At 44.5% G+C, this 23,015-nt stretch overlaps 1 long non-coding RNA gene across 1 annotated transcript in view; it reads left to right on the forward strand.

Annotated features, from left to right (window-relative positions):
- LOC144819603 (uncharacterized) overlaps nucleotides 1-23,015 on the forward strand; it is a 235,847-nt gene that overhangs the window by 109,486 nt on the left and 103,346 nt on the right. The window lies entirely within an intron of this gene.

Consider the following 23,015-nt stretch of genomic DNA (forward strand, 5'->3'; position numbering starts at 1 on the left):
AATCGGGAGCAAACAGCACAAGGCTTGCTTGAGATTCGCCCTTTCTTCCCCCAGGTGCAACTGGTAACTGGCGAGAGTTCTCATAAGGTGAAAACCAGATCTTTGTACATCCGTTGCCACGGGCTGTCAATCCATCCGTTCAGCGTGTCAAGGCAGGTGCTAAATGTACTTCCTAGGGGATCACAGCTTTTCATAAATCACCTATCACGAAGACGTGAAAAGCTTTTTCCACTCTTCGAGACCCCCCTCAGGCTATAGCGAGCACAACGCTCTCTGTGCCTGCTGTATCACACCCTGCGTCCTCATAGACTTCCGCCCACCTCCTAGTTCCAGGGAAATGGGTTGCAAGCTGAAAACACCAACATACATCTTATGCATCTTATGCAGTAGCGCAGCAAGTATACCACGGGCCCTGGTGCAAGCAAGGGAGTTGATCCCTTTGACAGGTGTTGGGGTAGTAAAATATACCAATTATTAGGGTTGAATGTGCCCCTTAGGGCGTGGGAAACCGGTGCCACTTCACCTGCTGCACCAATGGGAGCTACGGTTATATGAACTTAATAGTCACAGGCAGGAAATGCAACATTGAACCCATGTGTTTAAGATAGTCAATATAATATAATTGAAAAGACGAGACGACCAGAACGCAGATCAAGGCTGCCAGGAGAAGTGTTACATAAACAGCAGGCTAAAAAGAAAAGGCTTTTTATGAGCGAAGAATGTGTGTTTTTTAGTTCCCCGTTGTGTTTTGTAAGGCGCCTATTTTTCTTGTAAAATGTGGCACCGTTGTACAGCGTGTTCTCTCTGAAAGCCAAACACAGGCTTGTCATCGTGCTGGAGCTGAACACACGGGCCTCTCGTTTCTTGTGTTTCAACTGAACAGTCCCCACTCGGGCTACAGAACAGTATCGCATGTCATAAATCACTCTCTGATAGATATTTGGCAACTCCTTCGCGCCCGAGGCTATGCAACATGCGGCAGGGAATTTATTTTTAAGGTGGACTCGAAATACAGTAACTTGCAGACTTCCCAGAGTTTCGGAGCAGTTTACTGCTTTCTGAGCGCAAAAAAACTGCTAAGCCTGGCTCCATGTGGTTCAGGGTTCCGAAGCCCTTACAGCAAGGTGCGCGGTGCCAGGCGAACCTCGAGTGATTTGTTACTAGATGCGACAAAAAATGAAAATAAAGTAAAAAGCGGGCTCTGGAAGAATGCCAGATCATTTCCTCTTCCCAGCCCCCCTCAGCGCGCCCTCTCTTTTCAGGAATTTTGAAAGCGGGCATGTACCGCTGACAGAGAATGGCTATAGCCAAATAAAAACAAGCATTGGCAAAGGCAAAAGGTCTCGGCAATCCGAAAGCTATTGGTGCTGTCAATATTAATGTTTTTAAACCATGTTCAGTAGCAGTGCCATGTTCAAAGAATTCATGGTTCAGACAGATGCATCAGAGCATGCCATAAGGGCCATGCTCTTACAGTTATATGAAGAGAGCCTGGATCAACCAGTAGACTTCATCTGTAGGAGGCAACTTCCCCAGTAACAGATGTGGGGTGCATTAGGAGAGGAAGCCTTTGCATTGGTCTAGGCACTGAAGAAGCAGAGACCATACTTGTTTGATGCTCATTTCTGGGTTCATACAGAGCACAAGATCCCCTCAGATTCAGATGAGGGGTGAGAATCCCACACTGGTGAGGTGGCCTATTACCCAGATTTTACCTTACGGTGGAACACCACCCTGGAACAGACCATGCCAATGCTGATGGTCTCTCCAGGATCTTCTGCCTTAGTGAGGAGAACCCCCAAGGGGTTGGGTAGGCCTCCCTACTTTCAGCTGAGGGGACACATGTCAGACCTGGCATCCTTGGTGTGGATTCCCCCTAACTTTTTGCCTTCAGACCCCTGTTTTTGCTGACTTTGTTTTCGCTGGCCTTAGCACTCTGCACACTTTACTATTGCTAACCAGTGCTAAAGTGCTTGTTGTCTCTCCCCAAAATATATTGAATTGGCTTATACCCAAGGCTCCCGGTTTTCAGTTTAAACAGATTTTTACATAAAAAAACAGACGCAAAATATTTTTCCTTTGTCTGTATTCATAAATAGAAACAGTAAATATTGTTGAAACTGATTCATAGACTTGTGTGGCGGAGCCGTGCTCCAGCCCAGGGTTTCCATGCCCTTCTTCCTGATTTAGATCTTTGGATACGCAGGAAATTCTTTCCTATGAGAGTCTTGAATTGACCTCTGCCTGTCCCCATATGCCGGTTAGTTTAGTTCACCCACTAGTGGTTGGATCCATGTGTCACTGCATGGGCGTGTCCGCCGCCAAGCCAGTTCAAAGCCAAAGTAAGTGGGGGGGGTGTATGTGGTCTGTATTTTATTATTTGAATAGCATGGAGCGGGGAGGGGGAATGGTCTTTCGTAGTGTCACCCTCACTTTAAGTGGAGAGGTGAGTGATCCTTCGCTTTCGAATCACACTTCTCTGCGCTTACTTGAAACTCGGGTTCTGGGCTTTACATCTGGTGAGGGTGTCATGGTTTTATTACTGCCCGGTGTTAAGGGAGAAGCTACAGCTGAATGGGTCTAGTGCAGATACCCTCTTGGGCTACTCGCTATGTTCCGCGGTTTATTGATCTTTCAACATCTGACTTTTCCGGGGTCTCAGAGTGCGCTGTTCCAAGATTTAAATTTTATCGCTGCAGGGTGTGGGAGGTGAAGCAGGGTGTGTGGAGGAGGGAAGTCTACATAATAATAAATGGCTGGGTAGGATGGGGCGGGGGTGCGAGTTCAGCATGTCCTCCAAGTGTGCAGTGGGTGGAGAGCAATTATTGCTGATTGCTTTTTTTCTGACCGGGATGGGCAATGTATAACTGTTCTCAAGAATTCCAGACACCGGTGATCTATTTTGTCTTTATTGTTATGTAACAGTGAACATTGTAACCAAAATTGAGTGGGAGTACTTTGCCTTTCTGAGTGCTACACTGCTGCGGTCGTGAAGCATTAGTCCCCTGAGCTCTGTTATTGACTTGGAGGGCTCCTCGCAGGACATCCTTCTCAGTGTTTTACAGAAGAACGTTTTAAAACTGAAGTCCAGGAGTGGCTGGAAGCACAGATAACAGTGGATCGCAACTTGTCCTATGCCATCTATCCAGCTTTGCATACCAATCACACGTCATGGAAAGCACTACATGACTGGTGGTGGGTTGCAAAGGGTAACCGCTGATATGGTACCCGCGAGCACACTGACTTTAGGAGACTGAACATGTACTTCCACTACAATGGCAACGTTTTCAGATTAATATAATGTGTTTACTTAATTTGTCGTATATATAAATCTATGTAAACCTATAACAACTGAGTGCAAGTCTGCATTGGCTATTTAAATAAATGTGAGAAATACTAGCTGCAGAATCTTCTTTTGTTTGCTACAAAATAAATGTGGGTGAATACAGATAAAAGGAGCAAAAAATAAATATGGATAAATACAGATGGAAATGTTAAAAAAAATACCAAAAACAAAGGAGCCCTACATATACTCAATTGGCATATTTAATGTATTTGTAAATTTCCCTAGTAAAGTGGCTCTACATGTATCCAGGGCCTGTAAATTAAATGCTACTTGTGGACCTGCAGCACTGATAGTGCCACCCACTTAGGTAGCACTTTAAAGATGCCTCAACCTGCCATTGCAGCCTGTGTGTGTACAGTTTTAGACTACCATTTCGACCTGGCAAGTAAAGCTGTTGCCAGGCCCAAGCCATCCTTTTTCATACAAATAAGCCACCCCCAAGATAGGCCCAGGACAGCCCAGAGGGCAGGGTTCAACATATTTAAAAAGTAGGACATGTGCATTTAAATGTACATGTCCTGGCTGAAGGACTCTTAAATTTGTTTTTCTCTACTACAAGTCCTACCTCTCCCATAGGATAACATCGGAGTAACCTTATTACATTATATGAGCGTAATTTCAAAATGGGAATAGATTCATAAGTCATGTTTATGTGTCTCTGGGATCACAATTTAAAAACCAAACATATGGTGATGTCTGATTTTAAATGACAATCCTCAAAATGCCACTTTTAGAAAATTTGTAAATACCAAGGGTCTAGCTGCATCTATTCAATTTTCAAGACTTGAAAATCAAGGTCAAGCAAATTACTTATCTGGTAGCGTTTAAAATCTGTGAATAAATACACGGGCCAAGATAAGTAATTTGCTTGATCTTGATTTTCAAATCTTGAAAATTGAATAGATGCAGCTAGACCCTTGGAATTTACTAATTTAAAAGATGCCCAACCTAGCTGTGGATATAAGAGTCCAACCCCCAATACGTACGTTTAGAAAATTGGCATTCCCCTGCCATAGACATGTAGTGCCTGCAGCCTGTCTCTGTGTTACATGACTGCGTGTGGGTGACAGTTGTTCTCTGTGTATTCATCCTAGATAGCCACACAGAATGGGGCACTGAGGTGCAACTGGATGGCCACTGTTGGCAGGATGGGATGGAAGAGCTCGGCCAGTCCCGCTGACACTTGGATAGGCTGTGTTGTTTCTCCACACAAAGGACTGCATACCCTCGTTAGTTGGGAAACAACCTTTACAACGCAACTTTTACAACGCACTTCCATTACAACAAAACATTTACAACGCAAGATCCATTACAACGCATGCCATTACAACGCAACCATTACATCGCAAGACACTACAATGCATACCATTACAACGCATGTCATTACAACGCAGTCATTACAACGCATAACATTACAACACATACCATCACAACGCTGAGTACCCTTACACTATCCAAAACTTACCCTACTGTTGCACTCCCTGGAGGTAGAATAGTAATTTTTACTCCTATACTATCCAATGCTTACCATACATGCAATGCAATGGTATGCGTTGTAATGATATGCGTTGTAAGGGTAGTATGCGTTGTAATGGAATGCGGTGTGAAGGTAGTTTTTAGACAATTCGTTGTAATGGCCTGCGTTGGTTGGAATGCGTTGTAAAGGATTTTGCGTTGTAAAAAATGCATTGTAAAGGCATGCGTTGTAAAAGTATGCGTTTTAACGTCATACATTCCTTTAGTTAGTCTGGACCCAGGGCTAGGAAGGCAGGCCACCTGTGCATTTCAAAGTCATTCCTCTAGAAGCTTCTTCCCACTTATAAGGCACAGGTGGGTGCAAATATGGGACCTCAGTCACCAACTCTTCAGTACGCTCTTGGAGCTGTGAAGACCCTGCTAGGAAGAAGGGCTGCTACGCTGCTACAAGGGTGCCACTCTGCTGGACTGCTGTTCTGTAGGAACTGCTGCCCTGCTCTGCTGACCTGCTGCCTATTGCCCTCATGCCTGGGTGAAAAGGACTGGACCTGCATCACTTGAACCCAGAGTGACTACAAGGGCAGTTGGCTAGCCTCCAGATATGAAGCCTGAGGGACACAATAGGCCTCCAACAAATTTGCGTCTGCACTTGGACTCTGGCATCTGTGAGTCTATACGCCAAGTGGTGCCACCCCGGGGGCATGGTTACACTGCCCACGTGGCGGCCACATAATTCCTGAGCTCTGTGCCGGCCTTTAGTAATCCTGTGTCTATCGTCTGCCTGAAGGTGCCATCGGCCACAGTGATGCTTGGGGGAAGAATAGCTTATCCCCCCACCCAGGCGCTACTTGCTAGATTTACACCAGGCCTGGTTGATGTGCCCCCGAGTGCCAAAAGCACCTGAATACAGAAGGGGCTGCCAGGGCAGCCCGCTGCTGATCTCTGTGCACAGATGGACCAGAGCCATCTGGGGGCCCATGGGCTCTGGCCATGCAAATGAACCGCACCGGAAAGACGGGGATTGTGTCGGGGGAGCTTCCTGCATGCTGGAGACTTGAAGCAGCCTTCTGCAGGACTGACCAGCCGTGGGCCATGGAGTACCTGTGCAGCGTTACTGGGGCCTGAAAAAGCAGAAGACCACTCGGCATTGCTTAACAGATCGTTCAGACCCCACCTTTCTCCCTCTGGTTACATGGTGGCCGTGCTCCATCTGTCCTAGCCGCATCACCCAGCTGGTAAGTCTTTTGGAGTAGCGGTGGCCCTGGCACCATTTGCATCCATTAGGTCAACAGTAATTGTGAAAGGCCTCCGCAGGCAGCCAGGAGCCAAGACGTCTATCACGCCGTTGGACACTTTTCATGCCTGGATGTTAACACTAACCCTGGGTGTAGGACTACGCTACGCTAGCGTAGTTTGCACAACTACGCGCTACGCGAATTGCACATAGCACAGTGCAAAAACGTCTAGCGCTTATTTTTATCTTGCTCGCGGTCCTCAACGTCAAGTTGGCATCCACAAGCGAGCAAAATTACATCCCGGCGAGACTTTTTCCTCGTTCGCGTTCAGCAACATCAAGTTGCCGATTGCAAGCGTGGAAAAGAAACCTCCCGGCGAGATTCTCAATGCGGGGAGGTCAGGTTTCTCATTGCGAGTGGTTGAGTATGCTCGCGATGAGAAACTGCTGCTTGAGTACAAATCTACTCGAACGGCCAAAAACAACCGCTTGCACTGTGCAAGATGCCGTTTGCAATGATTGCATAGTGCGGACAAGCATCCGGCACTGTGCAATCAGTGCAAACAGCACTTACCCTACCCCACTACGCAGTTCGTGTAGCTTGCGTAGTGCGACTACGCGCACTACTCCCAGGGTTAGTTACCATTGGGCTATTTCACTGATCAAGATCGCCTCCTGAGGCCAAGTTGAGGTTGTCCCAGTGCACTGCTTGCACGCATGGGATGCCTATGTACTGACTGCACGACTGTACTAATCCGCGAGCGGACCTGACTGCGTCACTCCTCCTTCAATTAGCACCCGCACAACATTGGCTGCAGTAAACAGGGCTGCTGGGGTTGGGGACGATCTCAAATTATTGTACACTGTGGGCTGAATGGACCTTATTCCTCGACGGTGCCCCCCTCGGATATGTGGAATGCCACCGGGTGAAACTTTGTGTGCTTCAACTACCTGTCCTTTCACTCTAACATGAAGTGGAATATGCTATATAACACACATCTGGGAACTTCTGCGGGTTTGGCATGTATACGACTGGCCTCTAGAGGCAACAATTCCTGCTCTATATCCCGGGGGTGATAGTTACCCCTTGCCTGTGACTTGAAGTTCTTGGTAGTTGGATCTGAGGGCCCTTATGGGGGATATGCCTATAACTATTGCTTCTGCTCCTCATTTGTCACACTAAGACCCTTGTGGGGCCCCTCTTGCTCTGGCATTGTATCTCTCCCAACGAAGGAGAGGAAACAGAAGTGATGATGCCTGCTTGCTCCACAGCCTGAGGGTCAGTGTTGGACTCTGTGAGTCCTGCCCAGCCCAACTGAAAAGTCTTGGACTGTAGCACGGTGCACGGGTATACAGCATATGGTTGTTTTGCCTGGCTGTGGAGCTACGGAGCCTGGGGTAATCTCGAGTGTCTGGTCTGGACCACTTATCTGGAGTGCGGGCCTGCCTGGTTGCTGAGCTTGTGATAGGCTGTAGCCCCCAACTGATAGATGAGTAAAGTTAAGGCCGCCAGTACTCAGCAAACTATGCCAGAAGAGCACTCTGACCTGCAGGACACAGAGGCTCCTCTGTGTCCCCTCACACGTTCCCTGTAAATGTTATATGTTATAAAGAATTTGTACCACGCACTAATACTCTGGAGTGTACTGGCGCGGAAGTGAGCTGGGGTAAGGGTGGGAGCCAATCAGACGGTCTGTCTAAACAGATGTGTTTTTATTTGTTTTCTAAAGAGTTGAAAATCTTAAATAAGCTGAAGGTCCGCAGGGAGCAAATTCCAGGCCGATGCTGCTTTAACAGAAAGAGACTGGCCTCCCATACGAGCTCTGCGGAAACGCGGAGTTGCCATCCGGCGAAAAGAAGCAGACCGCAGAGGTCGATTCGGCACATAGAAAGTAAAACGCTTCCTGAGATAGATGGGATCATGGCCATGGAGGCTAAACTGGCTTCTTTTTAGAGATAAAGAGAACGCTTAGAGAGGAGGGATTTTGCAACTCACATCTTTTTCTGGCAAAACTGTTGGATGGAACTTCACACTTTTGCCCTTCTCAGAATGAAGCTTGTTATCTATGGGATATCCCCCCAGTCAAGGGACTCTACAAATGTGGTCAATGCAAGGCGTGTTCCATGGTCAGGGAGCTGAATATATTCACGCACAATAACCACACCCACTCACTACAAGATCACACAAACTGTAATTCCACCGGAGTGGTCTATGCAATAACATGTCCTTGTGACTTTCTATATATTGGTCAAACAATACAAAAGGTCAAAACACACATCCTGCAACACTTCAGTCACATATGTTGCCAAGTGCAGGGTGCACCCCTACTGGAGCATTTTAGAACTTTGGACACACACCAGAAAGTCTCAGGTGGTGGGGGATAGAGAAGGTCAAAGCTAACCTAAGGGGAGGAGATTTTCCCAACAGTCTAAATATTTATGGGTGCAGATTGATACATCTTTTTGACACTGTAGCAAGAGGCCTTAATGAGTATGAGGAAATCACCAGGCAGGTGTTGTTCCTGAATAATGGATGACACTGTCGCGCCCCTCTCACGTGTAGGTCCTTTATTCGATGTTTGGGGTAAAATTGTACTCCTAGAGTACTGATTGGTTTTCCCAGTCCCCTAACTCCACCCGTGCTTCCAAGTATAAGCTTCTACATATTAGCATCAGTATTCTTATGCAATTGAGGATCATTGTTACACCCTGCACGGACGTGTAGGTTTATTCATTTAACCATCACCATTTCATTGTTTTTATTTGATGTTCAGTTTTATTGTATTGTTTGTTTTCATTGTGATGTTACGTTATGCACTCATTCAAAATGTAATCTATGTGTGTACCTTGTTTAATGTAATATATATGTTGTCCTGTACACTAATTGAATATGCTTAGAAAGATCCATCATGCTTTTTTTTTTACAACATTACACGATGTCTGGGGTACTCCTAGAGTGCTGAATGTTTTTAAGCTTCTACATATTAGCACCAGTACTCTTATGAAATTGAGAATCATTATTACACCCTGCACGGGTGTGTAGGTTTATTTATTTAACCATCCATACTTCATTGTTTTCATTGTTACTCGGTGTTTGGTTGTATTGTAGTGTTTGTTTTCATTGTGATGTTACATTATGCATTCATTCATGATGTAATCTATGTGCATGTTTTGTTTAGTGTAACATATATTTGTTGCCATGTACACTAATTGAATATGCACAGAAAGATCCAGTAGGCCTTTATACAACATTAATGTATGACCGCTCCGTATCATGAATTGACCTATGTCAGGTGATTCACATAGGAAGATATCACCTTGCCTCACGATCAACTCAGCTATGACAGAGTCTTTCTTTCATCACTACCAATGGACCGACCTGTCACTGAAGGTTCGGCTTTACTCATGCGAGTTGACGCAACTGACGTACTCGCCTGAACGTCTCCGCGTCACCGAGCCTCCTTACGCAACCGTGCTGGCTCTGCTCTTTCCTGTCGGTGCCACGACTGAGAGAGGATCTCATGACACATGCTCTAAGGTATTTACCAGGCCAGTTTAGAAAACCTCTCAACAGGTTGCTATCCTCATTGTATCTTCTGGAATTAGGAGGGGTAAACCTTTCATTAGGTTCTCCGGTTTATTGTATTTCAGCAGCAGATTTAATCGAGAACTGTACACTGATTTATTCAGCCCCCACACTGCTCACTACAGGTGGATAAGTGAGATCATATCAGTTAGGCCCAGAAATGTCACATGGTTTGCTGGCAGCCCATAGTAACTAGTACGCTTATGCTCACCTTACTAATTTTAGATGAGGATTTGTTTCCCTCGACTAACCATTGACTCCTGAGAAGCCACCAGTTATCTTAACCACAACATCGAGGCGGGTGAGATTGACATTTTTAATCAACTTAATTAATTTACTCAATATTTTCTACTTGGTTTTGACACTAACACCATCTTTCTGATTTGCACGTCCTCCTTTTCGTCCCTTCCCAGGTAGCCACATCGGGCGAGATATAGATACCAATATTCAGAAGAGGTTGGCAAGACAGGCATGGTTTACACAACATTTTAAATATTGGGAAGCAGCATTAGGCAATTCAGTAATTTGTCTTTTTACCCTTTAGGTTTGCACCCCACTCCCCACCCTGTCCTGAAGAAGACTCGCAGGCTGAGGTTTAAATTACCCACCCTTGCCCACAAGTCAGGTCGAAACGTCAACGCCTATTACCAGCAGACCTGGACCATATGCCCTTTCCCCTGCCAAGTGAAAGAAGATACATCTCTTCATTGTTTGTGAATTACACTGCAAAAACTATTTGTTTATTTTATTTTTATTTTAGGAGTTTTATAAAGCGCTAGCTGGACCTGAGGGTATCAGAGTGCTTTACAACATGTACAGTTAAGTGCAGATATACAATACATATATTATGATAGACCATGCAGGATCGAGCCGGGTATAGATCAGATACGAGAGTGAACGAGCATTGAGCAGGTAGGAAGTCGCTCATCAGGACGAGCGTCTAATCGGATTCTATGTTAACCAGAACGGGAGACCAAGAGGTATTTAGGGTCCACATTCAAGAGAATACAGTAAGATGGAGAACCATGACAGGAGCTTCCTTGGATCTTATTGTTTCGCTCGAGAATGGTCTAGGAACAGGACTTTAAACAGGTTCTTGAATTTAGGGAATGAGGGGATCATTCTAATGTGGGCGGGATGGAGTTCCAGATTTTTTGGGTGTTTCCAACAAAAGATTTAGCAGCGGTATTCTGCTTGCGAGCTTTCAGAGGGATGAGTAATAGAGTGTTGGGGCTCCTGAGGTTTCTGGACTGGCCGGCTCTTTTGAGTTTGGCGGCTAAGTATTCCGGTTTGCCTGTGTGTAGGGCTTTATGCGTGAGGCAAGCTGTTCTAAAGCTGGGTCGCAGTTCAATTGGGGGCCATTTAAGTTCCCTGAGTGCAGGAGAGATGTGGTCGAATTTCTTAGTTCCTGTGACCATTCTTGCTGCAGCATTGAAGGTTGTTTTTAAGGGTGCTAGGTGAGATTTTGCTGTCCCGTCAGGGCTGCGATCCCATAGTCACTTCTGGAGAGCACCAGTGCTTGCGTGGCTTGCTGTAGATCTTTAGGGGGAAGGAAGGGTTTTATTCTGTACAGTAATTTCAGGTTGAGAAAAGCACTTTTGGAGGATCTTGTAATGTGTTTTTTCAAGTTCAGTTTCGGGTCTAGGGTAATACCTAGAGATTTTACCGAGTCCGCTGGGGTGAGGGTACCATTGAGGGTGTCAATGGCTTTCAGCCATTCTTCAAATTGGGGGTTTCGTCTCTGTTGGAGATGAGGAGTACTTCCGTTTTCCCTTGATTGAGCTTTAGGTGGTTGATTGTGAGCCAGTGTTGAACCTCTTTGAGCGTGACATTTAGTCTCCGGATGTCGTGGATGGAGGTGGTTTCCAGATATAGCTGCGTATCATCCGCATATAGGTGGAAAGGGATGTTAGAATTCCTGAGTAGTGTGGTAAGGGGTTCCATGTAGATGTTGAAAAGCTGAGGGGAGAGCACTGACCCTTGGGGGACACCTCTATTGACTGGTTGGAGGTCGGACTCAAATTTTTTAATTTTTATTCTTTGTGAGCGGTTGTGAAGAAAGGAAGAGAACCAGTGGAGGACTGTCTCTTTAAGACCGGCCCTTTCTTGGAGGACCTTGAAGAGCAGAGAGTGATCGACTGTACCTAACGCAGCCGATAAGTCTAGGAGGATGAGAAGGCAACATTGATCCGAAACCAGTGCCTTGTGTAAATCGTCTAGGACATTAATGATTGCGGTTTCGGTGCTGCAGCCTTTTCTGAAGCCCATTGATGGGGGGGTCTATGAGATTGATGTTATCCAGGTGTTGGGTCAGCTGAGGGAGTACACATCTTTCCAGAATTTTGGTCAGAAAGGGTAAGTTCGAAACAGGTCTAAAGTTGTTCATATCCTCAGTGTCAAGTCCTGGTTTTTTGTAGTGGCGTAACTTGGCCTACTTTGAGGCAGTCTGGTACAATTCCAGAGCTCAGTGAGCTGTTTATGATCTTGCACCATATCGGGGCTAGGGTGAGCTTCAGGTGTTTGGTCAGACGTGGGGGCAGCTGGTCTTGCGCATGAGATGAAGGTTTAGCAGAGAGGATTAGATTGACTATTCCTGCTTCCTGAATGAGGATGAAGGAGGACCAGTGTTTAGGAGGGTTCACGGAGGCACTATCCTTAGTTTCGTACGCCTTGATCTCTGTTGCGGGGGAGAGATTTGAACCAAGCGAGAGGTTGATCTTGGTGATTTTATCGTTGAAAAAGACGGCAAAGTTGTCGTATTGTTCTTTGGATGCCAATATTGAAGAATTCGTAGGCTTGGATGTTGATTCCTGATGATATTGAAGAGTTCTTTGGGACATTTATTTGCGGGTGTTTGGAGCAGAACAGAAGAAGGCTGTCTTTTTATTCTTAATGTGCTTTTTGTAATTCCTGCGGGCTTCATTAAGTTGATCACGATGGCGGGTGGAGGGATTGTTCTTCCAGATTCTTTCTGAGGCTCTGAGATGTCTTCTTTCTTCATTGATGTCAGTGGTGAACCATGATCTAGAAGGGATGATCTTGGTTTTTTTTAATTTAAGGGGGGCAAGGTGGTCCAGGGTGAGCGTCAGATTGATGTTGTAGTGAGAGGTAAGTTCAGTAGTTAAGAGGTGATCAGTCGAGCTGGGGAGGAGCGAGCTTATTTTTTCTTCTAGGTCAGACCGAGGGATCTGAGCTGTGTTCCTGATCCATTAGGGGCGGGTCCTGCTTGGGGGGTTGAGTTTGGACCATTTGGTTGATGTGAAAGAGAATGATGTGGTGGTCTGACCAGTCTACGGTAATGATGTGGTCAATGGAGATTGTGTTGTTTTCAGTAATGATCGCGTCCAGGATTGCTCCTTGTACAATGTACCGTTACTGGTCAGGCCTTGGAGATTGATTATTTGTTATCAATCACATTTTTTAGTTGTACTAATCTATGCCCTTTGATTCTATATGGAAATTCTTTCCCTTTTTCCTCTCACTCACATTACACCAGAGTACCTTCCTTTGCATGTTCCCTTGGAGCAAACTCCCTGTTTCTGTTCTTTAAAAAAAATTAAGTATCATAATGAAGTCAAACAATCATCGTATGTTGATTTTGTGTTTATTAAATGCATGCCTTTTTTGGAAACCAATGGTTGTTGCACATCTGAATACCTTAATTAATTTGGTTCAATGTAACCGCGAGCGGACTTTCGGAGTCTTTGTTTGAATAACTACTGCTTCTGAAAGAATTGTATGTTAAAAGGAAGGTCCAGGTCCACTGTTTTTTGTACCAGAATGAAGCTTGGGCATGGCTGGAAACCTATTGTGCCTGAGGTGGTGACCTGAAAACAGGAACATAGGGTGCTGACAGGCAGAGACCGTGCAAGTATCATACTCGGTATGCATCCCAACTTAGTGCTCTGCAGAAACCTCCCAAGACTCAGGCAGAGAGAAATAAGCAAGCAACCATGCAGGCAATGCAGAGATTACAGTTGCTCACCCATCTAACTCTGAGGTCAGCTCAGTCTTGATCCACCACTCTGAAGATTCTGACAGAGATTGCCATGGCTATGAGGGTGACTCCCCCCTGGAAGATGGCTCCTTGTTCTGCAGATGACCTTCTTTAAGGTTCCTACCTGACATGTTGCATGCCTGATGTTGTGTTGCCTTGGCTAGTTGATGCTGTAGGGGGCCCTGATCTGGGGCATGCGTCTTTCTTTTCATGTCTGCGATTGCCTCTCTCTTGGGTGATGACCCTTCACGTTGGGGCTGGGGATGACCGGTGCATCTGGCACTCGTATTTTCCTTAGAAGCCTACCCAACACCACCATTCCATGAGTGCCAGAATGATGGAGATTCATGTTACTTGCACTTTTGTTTCATTAGGTTTGGGTGGCAAGCTGTTGCTGCGCTGCTTTGGGACTGAAGAGTTGGGTCAACTGTTGGACTTTTAGGCTTTCTCAGGAGGAGTATGTGTGATGTGTGATAGATGCTGGGTTTGGGGGCTGGTATTGCGCCGTTGGCAAACACATGGTCAGGTTATCTGTGCTTCCGTGCCTGCTACACAACATAATATCACTTTAATCACATGGAACATTAGGAGGACAGAGTCCTTGATGAAACGCCACAAGATTTATGTGTACCTATGGAGGCGTGGTGTGCAAATAGCTATGCTCCAGGAGATGCACCTAACAATTGTGGAATCAGATGGGTTACGGCACTGAAGGCGCGGCCAGGTGCATGCAAAACATATTCCGCCTTTGACGAGGCCAACTCATCTGAAGGTACACAACTGTTAAGATTGATTAGGAAGTGTGCTACATGTTTGTGGAGGGGAGGCTGTGGGGACGTCAGGTGGTGCTAGGAAGCATTTATACACCTAATCAAGATCATGCCCCCTTCCTCGAGTTGCTTTCAACCCAGCTTGGGAGGTTGGCTGAAGGTGCATTGTTGCTTGGGGGTGACTTCAACAGGGTGTTGGGCGTCGCTCTTGACTGCTCTACCCTTCCGTTGCCAGTGGCCCTTGCCTATAGGGCGGCAGAGGGCTTCCAGGATTGGTTGGCACATTGAGATTAATGGGTGTTTGGCACACACAACACAGTTAGGGACTATTCCTTCTACTCTAATAAGTACCAAGTGCATACGAGGATAAACCGCTATGTCTGCTGCCGAGGGCTGTGCCACACTGTCAAACACTCAGAGTATCTAGGAAGAACTCTTTCTGATCATAGCCCACTTTTATTCTTCTTCTGTCTGGCTGATGCTCAACCCGCGATACCTATGTGGCGCTTGCACACCTCAGCTCTCTCAGATGTCCCCTTTCGGAAGAACTTGTGAAAGACAATTATACACTATTGGACCACGAACCAGGGAATGGCCTCTTGCTATCAAATGGAGTGGGATGCTTTCAAGGTGGTGGTGCAGTGGCACATTTTGAGCTAGACAGTAGGAATCCCTCTTGACTATGACTAAGACCTCATGCGCTTTGACAGCACGCTACATGCACTGAATACTACACTGAGGGTAGATCGAACTGCTGCCCAGCAGTTGCTTTAAGCTAGGGATCAATATAATGTAGGTTGGAAGCATCTCTGCTGCCATAATTATACAGAGTATGTCAGTAGAGCCCACAAAGAAGAGGGTTGGCCGGGGAGACTGTTGACCTCACTGGTCCAAACAGAGGGTAGGGGCACCGCCATCACGAGGATGCTGACTGAGACTGGTGACACTCTCTTTACGCCTGAAGACATTAACGCAGCATTTTGGGACTATTATGTCTCCTTTATGGCCTGCCAGTGGTGGTCCCCTCTAGGGCCCCTGGTGCAAAGCTCGATGGCCTTGACCTTCTGTGTCTCCCTCCTGCTGCAACGGAAGGTCTGGGGGGACCAATTATAACACAAGGAATTGCAAGCACCTTCAAAGTATGGATGGCTGTAAGTCCTGGGGCCAGATGGGCTACCAGCGGAGTTTTACACAACATATGCTGGGATATTGGCACCGGAGGAGCTCTATGCGTAGGCACTGTCAAAGGGGTTACCTCCAGACTCAACCAGGGAAGCTCTGGTTGTTCCATTACCTAAATCATCCCCTCCAATTGTGTCGACTGCAGCCTTCCAGTCATTGTCCATGCTCAATATGGACCTTAAAATTCCTAGCAAGACTTTGGTTGTAAGACTCCTACCAGATATGCAGGACTTGATCCATACAAACCAAAACAGGATTATCCCGGCACGGAACACCTCCATGCATCTTTGGCAGCTTTATAACATCATATACTATTGTACGGTGCAGTTCAACCTACAGACCATGATTACATAATCTGTGTAATCTGACATCAGTGGAGGTAGAGAAGGCATTCAAATCTGTGCAGTGGGACTTCCTTGAAGCTGTTATGATTTGGAGTGGGCTGGGTCCGTTGGGTGATTCTGCTGTATGCAAGGCCTACAACCCGTGTCAAGACGGGCCGCCCAATCTCGGACCAATATGATATTCATAGGGGCACAAGGCAGGGTTGCCTGCTGTTGCCTCTCCTTTTCGCGCTTGCAATAGAACTGTTGGCAGAATGGTTTCGAACACTGGGTAAGGTCAAGGGGATTATGATAGACAGAAGGGAGTACATCATATCTCTCTACGCTCTTTATTTTCCCATCTACATGCAGAATAGGGAAGGCGATATTGTTCCCACATTAACTCTCTTTGAGGAACTTGGGTCCTACTCTGGCCTTTGGGTAAATCGAGCTAAAACCTGCATAGTTCATGTGGTTTGAGGTACCCCCAGACCAGCTGTGAGTCCCCTCGATATTGCCTGGGCATTGTATAACTTTAAATATATGGGTATCCACGTTTTCCATGAATTGGATGATCTGCGGGAAGGCAACATGGGAGATGTGATGCATTCACTAAGTCCTATGTGCTGATTTGGAGGTCACTAAAACTGCCTCTTATGGTGTGCAAAGCGCTCTCCGTGATGATAATGCTACCTCGCTTACTGTTGCTTTGATTTACTCTGTAAGATTTCTGACTTAAAGATTTGGTCTGGGACGAAGGACACCACAGGGATGCCCTTGACATGCACCGCTGCCCACTTCTGAAGGGGGGACTGGGAGCCCCTGACTTTTTGAGTTGTATTTAGTGGCAGCACAACTCCAGTGTGTCACCAAATGGTTAGATGGATCCGGCCAGGAGTGGCTCTTCTCAGTGGCGCTACTCTGTTGGTAGGGCTCTATTAGGTGACTGAAGACCAATATTGTGTATTCCCCAGAACTCCTGTTTGTAGGGTTATCATACAGGGATTGGGGAACCATTGTCCTTTTTCCTTGGCCGGTCTCCCGTAGTACACACCTCAAATACATACAATTCAATTATACACATAGAACATACCTTACACCATATAAAATGAGGGGTAACCTAGGAAATGCCCCTGCTGCCAGCTCTTAGATGCTGGTTTCTGGCACATGACCTGGGACTGCCACCACCTGTAGCCATTCTGGAAGTCAGTCCTACTGAAACTAAACACTAATTTGAATAGATCACTTAAACATGCCATTAAGGTGTGCCTGTTGGGGGCATTTGCGAGACCAGCACCCAAGAAAGTTGGGAATAGATTTCTTGACCTTGCCTTAATCCAGGCAAAATGACAGATACCCATGGTGAGGAAAAACGCAGTGGGCCTAATTTGGAGACGTGGGTCAGGGATGTCACCCTGTGGACCCTTGCAGAAGCCAGAGCAATCCAGGCACAGGAAGCCCAGAGGAACACAAAAGACCAACAGCTGACCTCTGAAGTGATAGTTGAGTGGGAATACCCATCGGCCTCCCTGTCTAGCAGTGGGGACTAATGGGGTGATTGAGCGATTTGATCACACAGTGCCACACCCTCGGCTCACCTCAATGTTGCCAGGACATTGCCCCCCCATTCCCCTTTATTTCCTATATCCTTTTGGATCTTCTGCCTATGTGGAGACTGTAGATCCGGTGGGCTTACCCTCCCCCACCTCACCTACTACCTCAATGCCACCTTATACAGTGAGATGATCCTGTTCTCAAGACAACAGTTGTATGTTTGGGTTACTCCTTTTTTGCTTGGAGTTTATTTTTTATTTTTTTCACATGGTGTTTCTGATGATATTCTTGGGGTGCTTGAACTTTTGAATGGCAAAAACCTGTATGCTTAAAACTATTAAAACATAACTGTTGCCTTGTATTTGAATATCATATGCATGTCAGTTTTTGATAACTGGCAATAAAACACAATAAAAATAACCCCAGTCCTGGATCCTTGGAAGTGAGCTTAAGATGCTCTGCTAGCCTCTTTGGATTCAGCCGAATCGACATATCTCCTCTGCTGCACGGCACAATCTCAAGGAAAACTGATGCATTGGAACTACCGCAAAAACTGGCTTAGCCGCCACAGTCCGCAACGCCTTCCGTTCCGCCACTGCATGATGCATCCTCGGCGCAGGCTCTTGCATCCCACGTCAGTAGCAGCCTCGACGACAATGCCTGACTTTGCATCACAGCCCCGCAGCCCTTCGGAGCCAACACATCACCATGGTGGCGCGTTGCATCTTCTACCTTGGCCTTCGCAAAGCAAACCTTGTCGACAGGATCCTCAACAATACAGGCCCTTGCATCGCAGCCTCGTCACATCTCGGTATTGACATATAACTTTGGCTGTTGAACACCTCTTCGATGCAGATGATCTCAACACGCTGCAAACCCTGATTTTAAGGTACTTTGTTCAACAGGCCTAACTGGGTCCCTGTGGCCGGCCTGCGAGCCATCGCTGTTGGCGTGAACATCCGACTTTGTCCCGGTCCAGCGAGTCCATATGTCCACAGTTCATGCTTTGTATGTTTTTGTTTTGGTCTTGTTGTACTTTTTAAAGAAAGATCATTTTTCTAACTTGGTGTGGGATGCCATTTGTGTGATATTTTCACTTCATTGCTTTTTGACGTGTTGCTCAAATACTGTTATAATATAAAAATAAGGAGAGTAACCCTTTAAGACACAAGGGAACAGGGTAAGTAATCACAAAAAACAAGAAAGTTCCCTTGCTTACGTTTTCTAAGTGTAAATCAGATAGCTACCTATTTTGCACTTTTCCTGTACGGATCAAGAGAGCTCTATTTGAAATTGTCGTCATACAATCTCTCATTCCCTCTAAACCCCACTAAACAAGTGAAACCACAAAAGCACTTACAGGCTAAAAATATATATTACGTTACCAAGGCGTATGTATCATCAAAATATTTTTATTTTTTAAAAATATATTAAAAACATTTACAAATACCCCTCAAATATGCACGTATTTCTTGTCAAAGTATCAGCTTTACAGTTCATGAATCATGAAACAAAATGCTACAACACATTTAAAAAAATCAAATTAATCCATGTCGATGCGTTTCGGTGGATCCTGCTGTATGCACCACCTTCCTCAGGACAATTAAATCACACAATTCTGTGAGAAAAATATTTTAAATGAAAAAAGAAAAAAACATAATCACTCTCCGTCCTTGGTATACGTTTACATAACCAACATTACATGTGCTGTTTGATACCATCATCTCCACATTCACAACATGTTTTAAAAAGTTTAAAAACAACTCATTGTCAGAAACCACTAAATATGACTTTCCTCATAGGGATCACATTACTTCACAACTATCCCCCATGCTCTATCTCGAGTAGTTTCGTGTTTAATCCGGTGCTGTTTGTGAGTTCCGCTTGTAGTCAAGATGAACTACTATCCAGTTAGGATATAGTTAGTTCCTACAAAAGCGTCTTTCGTCACATACCCCCCTCATCTTATACAGAACCCAACATTCATACATAATCGACGTTTTGGCCAATTTAAAAACCCATTACGGCATACCTTGATATCCAGCATCATTCACCCTAGTTGTTACTGTGAAGGTGATTATAGGCAGCTTTTGCTCATTGTCCTATGTTGGGGTTAGATAAAAACCACATATTGATTTCCTGGTTTGTCATACCGAGTTTCACCTTTCTCTACCACAGGTGAGTACTACTTACTTTAAAGTTAAAAGTTGTACATAGGGTAGTTCTCTCTTCCCACTACTGCACACTATTTATTTCACGCAGTGGACGGCCCTTTATGGTTTCTTAGTATCCGTCGTAGCACCTACCGGGTTGCAAATAAAAGACCTTTCAGTATAGGGCACATTAATAAATCAAGCTATTCCTACAACTTAGTTTTAAATATAGCTTACCAGTCAATGTTTTGATGTTGATTCTTAATATTATCGCATTAACACTAAAGGATCTTCATTCCTTCTCATCTTTGTAAGGGATTTGTTCAATTGTCCCAATCCGAGGGTTCTACAAACAAACAGTATGGCTTAATGTTATTTGTTCCTCCCAATTTTTACATACACATTATTATCCCTCGCACTAGCTGGCTTTAATCTCTATTCTGGGCTCAGTTCTAGTTATAGCTCAGTTTCGGGTCTATGTACACTTTGCTTCAAACTATCTTCTTATTACTCGTTATTCCAGATCTTATTGAAATGTGTACACACCCGATTCAACATAAGAAAGACTTAACCGGGGATTATTTATTATTATACTACCTTCGTGTTATAGCTTCCGGGTTAAACATAAGGAAGATTTAACCGGGGACTATTAAATATTATACTACCTTCGTGTTATAGCTTCCGGTAGGTCATGTAGTTATCACCGCTCAAGGTGGCGCATTGTACAAACAGACCAAGCATGTGAAAAAGCAACCCACCAGGTAACGCTGGGTTGCTATGGATAATCCCTGTGGGCACATCCCTCACAGAGCACCAGGTGATAATTAAATTTTTTAACATTATTTTTAACAGACCCTCAAAGGTCTCTCGTTTTCTAATCGGGCGATGACACCACCCTTATCCCTGCAGTTAATCCCAGATGGAGAAGGCTAAGTTACCTCCCGGTTCGTATATTACTCTTATCATGATCTCACCTGATACGTCCTCGTCAAAAATGCCGCGACCGGACCGGAGCAAACAGACGGTACGTTTAACATCCGTCTTTTAAATTGCTAAAAAAAGGTCACGTGATCCCGTCTTACGTACCTCATTCGAGGCAAGCTCACGTCTGCATGTGCGTGGCCGCCATCTTAAGCTAGTCACTTCTCCTGTGGATCCTTCATTTCCCATCAAGTTGATAATGAACCTCTGCCTCAAACCACAAGACTATTTCCAGCGACCTATATTTGATTAATGTCGCACTAAAGTTGTAGCTTAAAATTATTGCTTAAAAATAGGAACTCAATCATGTTCCTCCTGGTACACATATAGATGTATCATAATATATACAGGGGTGCACATTATTCGATCCTATCTTGTAGCTAGTAATGATCAAGAGATGTTGGCAAAACATATATTAAATATTGGCAGGTATGGTTTATACGAGGATGAAAATATAAAGATGTTAAACAATTGTTAAGAGCCACTTGTTCGGCATGATCTATTCCCTATGGCTAAAAAACCTCAGTGTGGTAATCTCCTAGAGCTTATCATTCTTATTTTAGATATAGGACATATATTATATATTACACTCATTCTCCTTATTATGAGTTCTCTTTACACTTTTTTTATTCTGGGCATCCTTAAGATCATACCTCTTATTCCTATTTATCTCTTTGGCATGTTTACCATATGTGTGATCTATCTCGGTTAGCTCTATGTGTCTCCTGTCAACGGGGTCATGATGTATTACTCAACATTAGGCCATGTTGTTAACTCAATCTCGTATGTCCTTGTTGTATGATTAGGCACAATCTTGGTCTCAATCTTCTGTATATCATACCCCACTATTATTATAATCCCTCAGTGTAATGATTCATTATTACGATTATATTAAATACTAAACATCTATTCTAGTACATTTTCTTAATGGAATGCTCTAGGATAGAGCCTAATTGACGATTTATATCTTATGCACAAAGCACACCTATATAATTTATCTCCTCACTGTTTTAACAGGTGGTGCTATGTAGCTCGGAGTTGGGGTACACTATTCATTATATCTCATTATCCTTACTAAACAGGAAAATACAGCAATGATCTAATTATCTGTACATCCTTTCCCACTCCTCACGACTGTTGAGACCATGTGTAAAAGTTTTAAAGGTACACATATAAAACTGTTCCCTCATTTTTCTTTTCATCTCAGCATTTCCACCTCTTTTAGATAATTCTATTTTCTCTAATATACACCAGCGTAAGTCTTCAAACTTGTGGTACTCAAATGCCAGTGTTCAGTCAGAGGGGGATTGCATTTGTTGTTTCTGATGGCCGATCTGTGTTCATTTAGGTGGATGCGGATCTCTCTTCCAGTTTCCCCCACATAGCCCAATCCACACGGGCATTGTATAAAGTAAATTGCATTTTAAGTCCTGCAGTTGAACATCTCCCTAAATGTATGTTCTGTATTATTTATCATTATTTTCTGCCCCATTATTACTGTCTTACAATTTGAGCAACTACTACATGTGTAAGTTCCAATTACTTTACTGTTTGTATCAAAACTCAGCTGTTGGCTGACACTTTTTTCTTTATATGTTTTTACTAATCTATTCCTAATGCTTTTATTCCTTCTATATGATAATAGAGGTTTCTCCAGATTAACCTGGTTTTTATCCTGCAGCAGACTCCAATTCCCATTGATAATGTTTTTAATTTTTTTGCTGAGTAGAGAAAAATTTGTCACAAAGGTTATCTTGTTTTGCTCAGCCTTATTTCTATTGTCGTTGTCAAATAAAGAGTCCTGATTATAGTACTTGGCTCTTTCGTAGGCCTGCTTGATTATTCTGGTTGGGTAACCCCTGCTGGACAGTTTCTTTTTTAGATTTTCTGCGTGTTTCTCAAAATCCCTTCTATCATAGCAGTTTCTGCGCAACCGCAGAAACTGCCCAAACGGGATATTATCCTTCTGACATCTGGGGTGTTCACTCTCATAATGTAACATGGTGTTTCTGTCTGTTGGTTTCACAAATAAATCAACAGTGAGTTTCTTATCTTTATTCAGAATTTTAATATCCAGAAAGTCACAGAATTGTTGACTCATATTGGAAGTAAATTTAAGGTTGGGATCCCCGCAATTTAACCATTCAATTAATTCAGGTAGTTCAGCTTCCACTCCTGTCCAAATTAAAAAAATATCATCTATAAAACGCGACCACTGGGTCACGTTTTCATAAAAAGGTGCAGCCTCATTATGTATATGTTTATCTTCAAAAGCACCAACATAGAGGCAAGCCAGACTTGGAGCACAGGTAGCCCCCATGCTGGTGCCCTTGATCTGGCAGTACAAATCCTCTTCAAAGATAAAAATATTGTTTTTGAGTATCAATTCAACCAGTTCTACTATAAAAAACGA

Source organism: Lissotriton helveticus, chromosome 2_1 (assembly GCF_964261635.1).
Source record: "Lissotriton helveticus chromosome 2_1, aLisHel1.1, whole genome shotgun sequence".
NCBI lineage: Eukaryota > Metazoa > Chordata > Amphibia > Caudata > Salamandridae > Lissotriton > Lissotriton helveticus.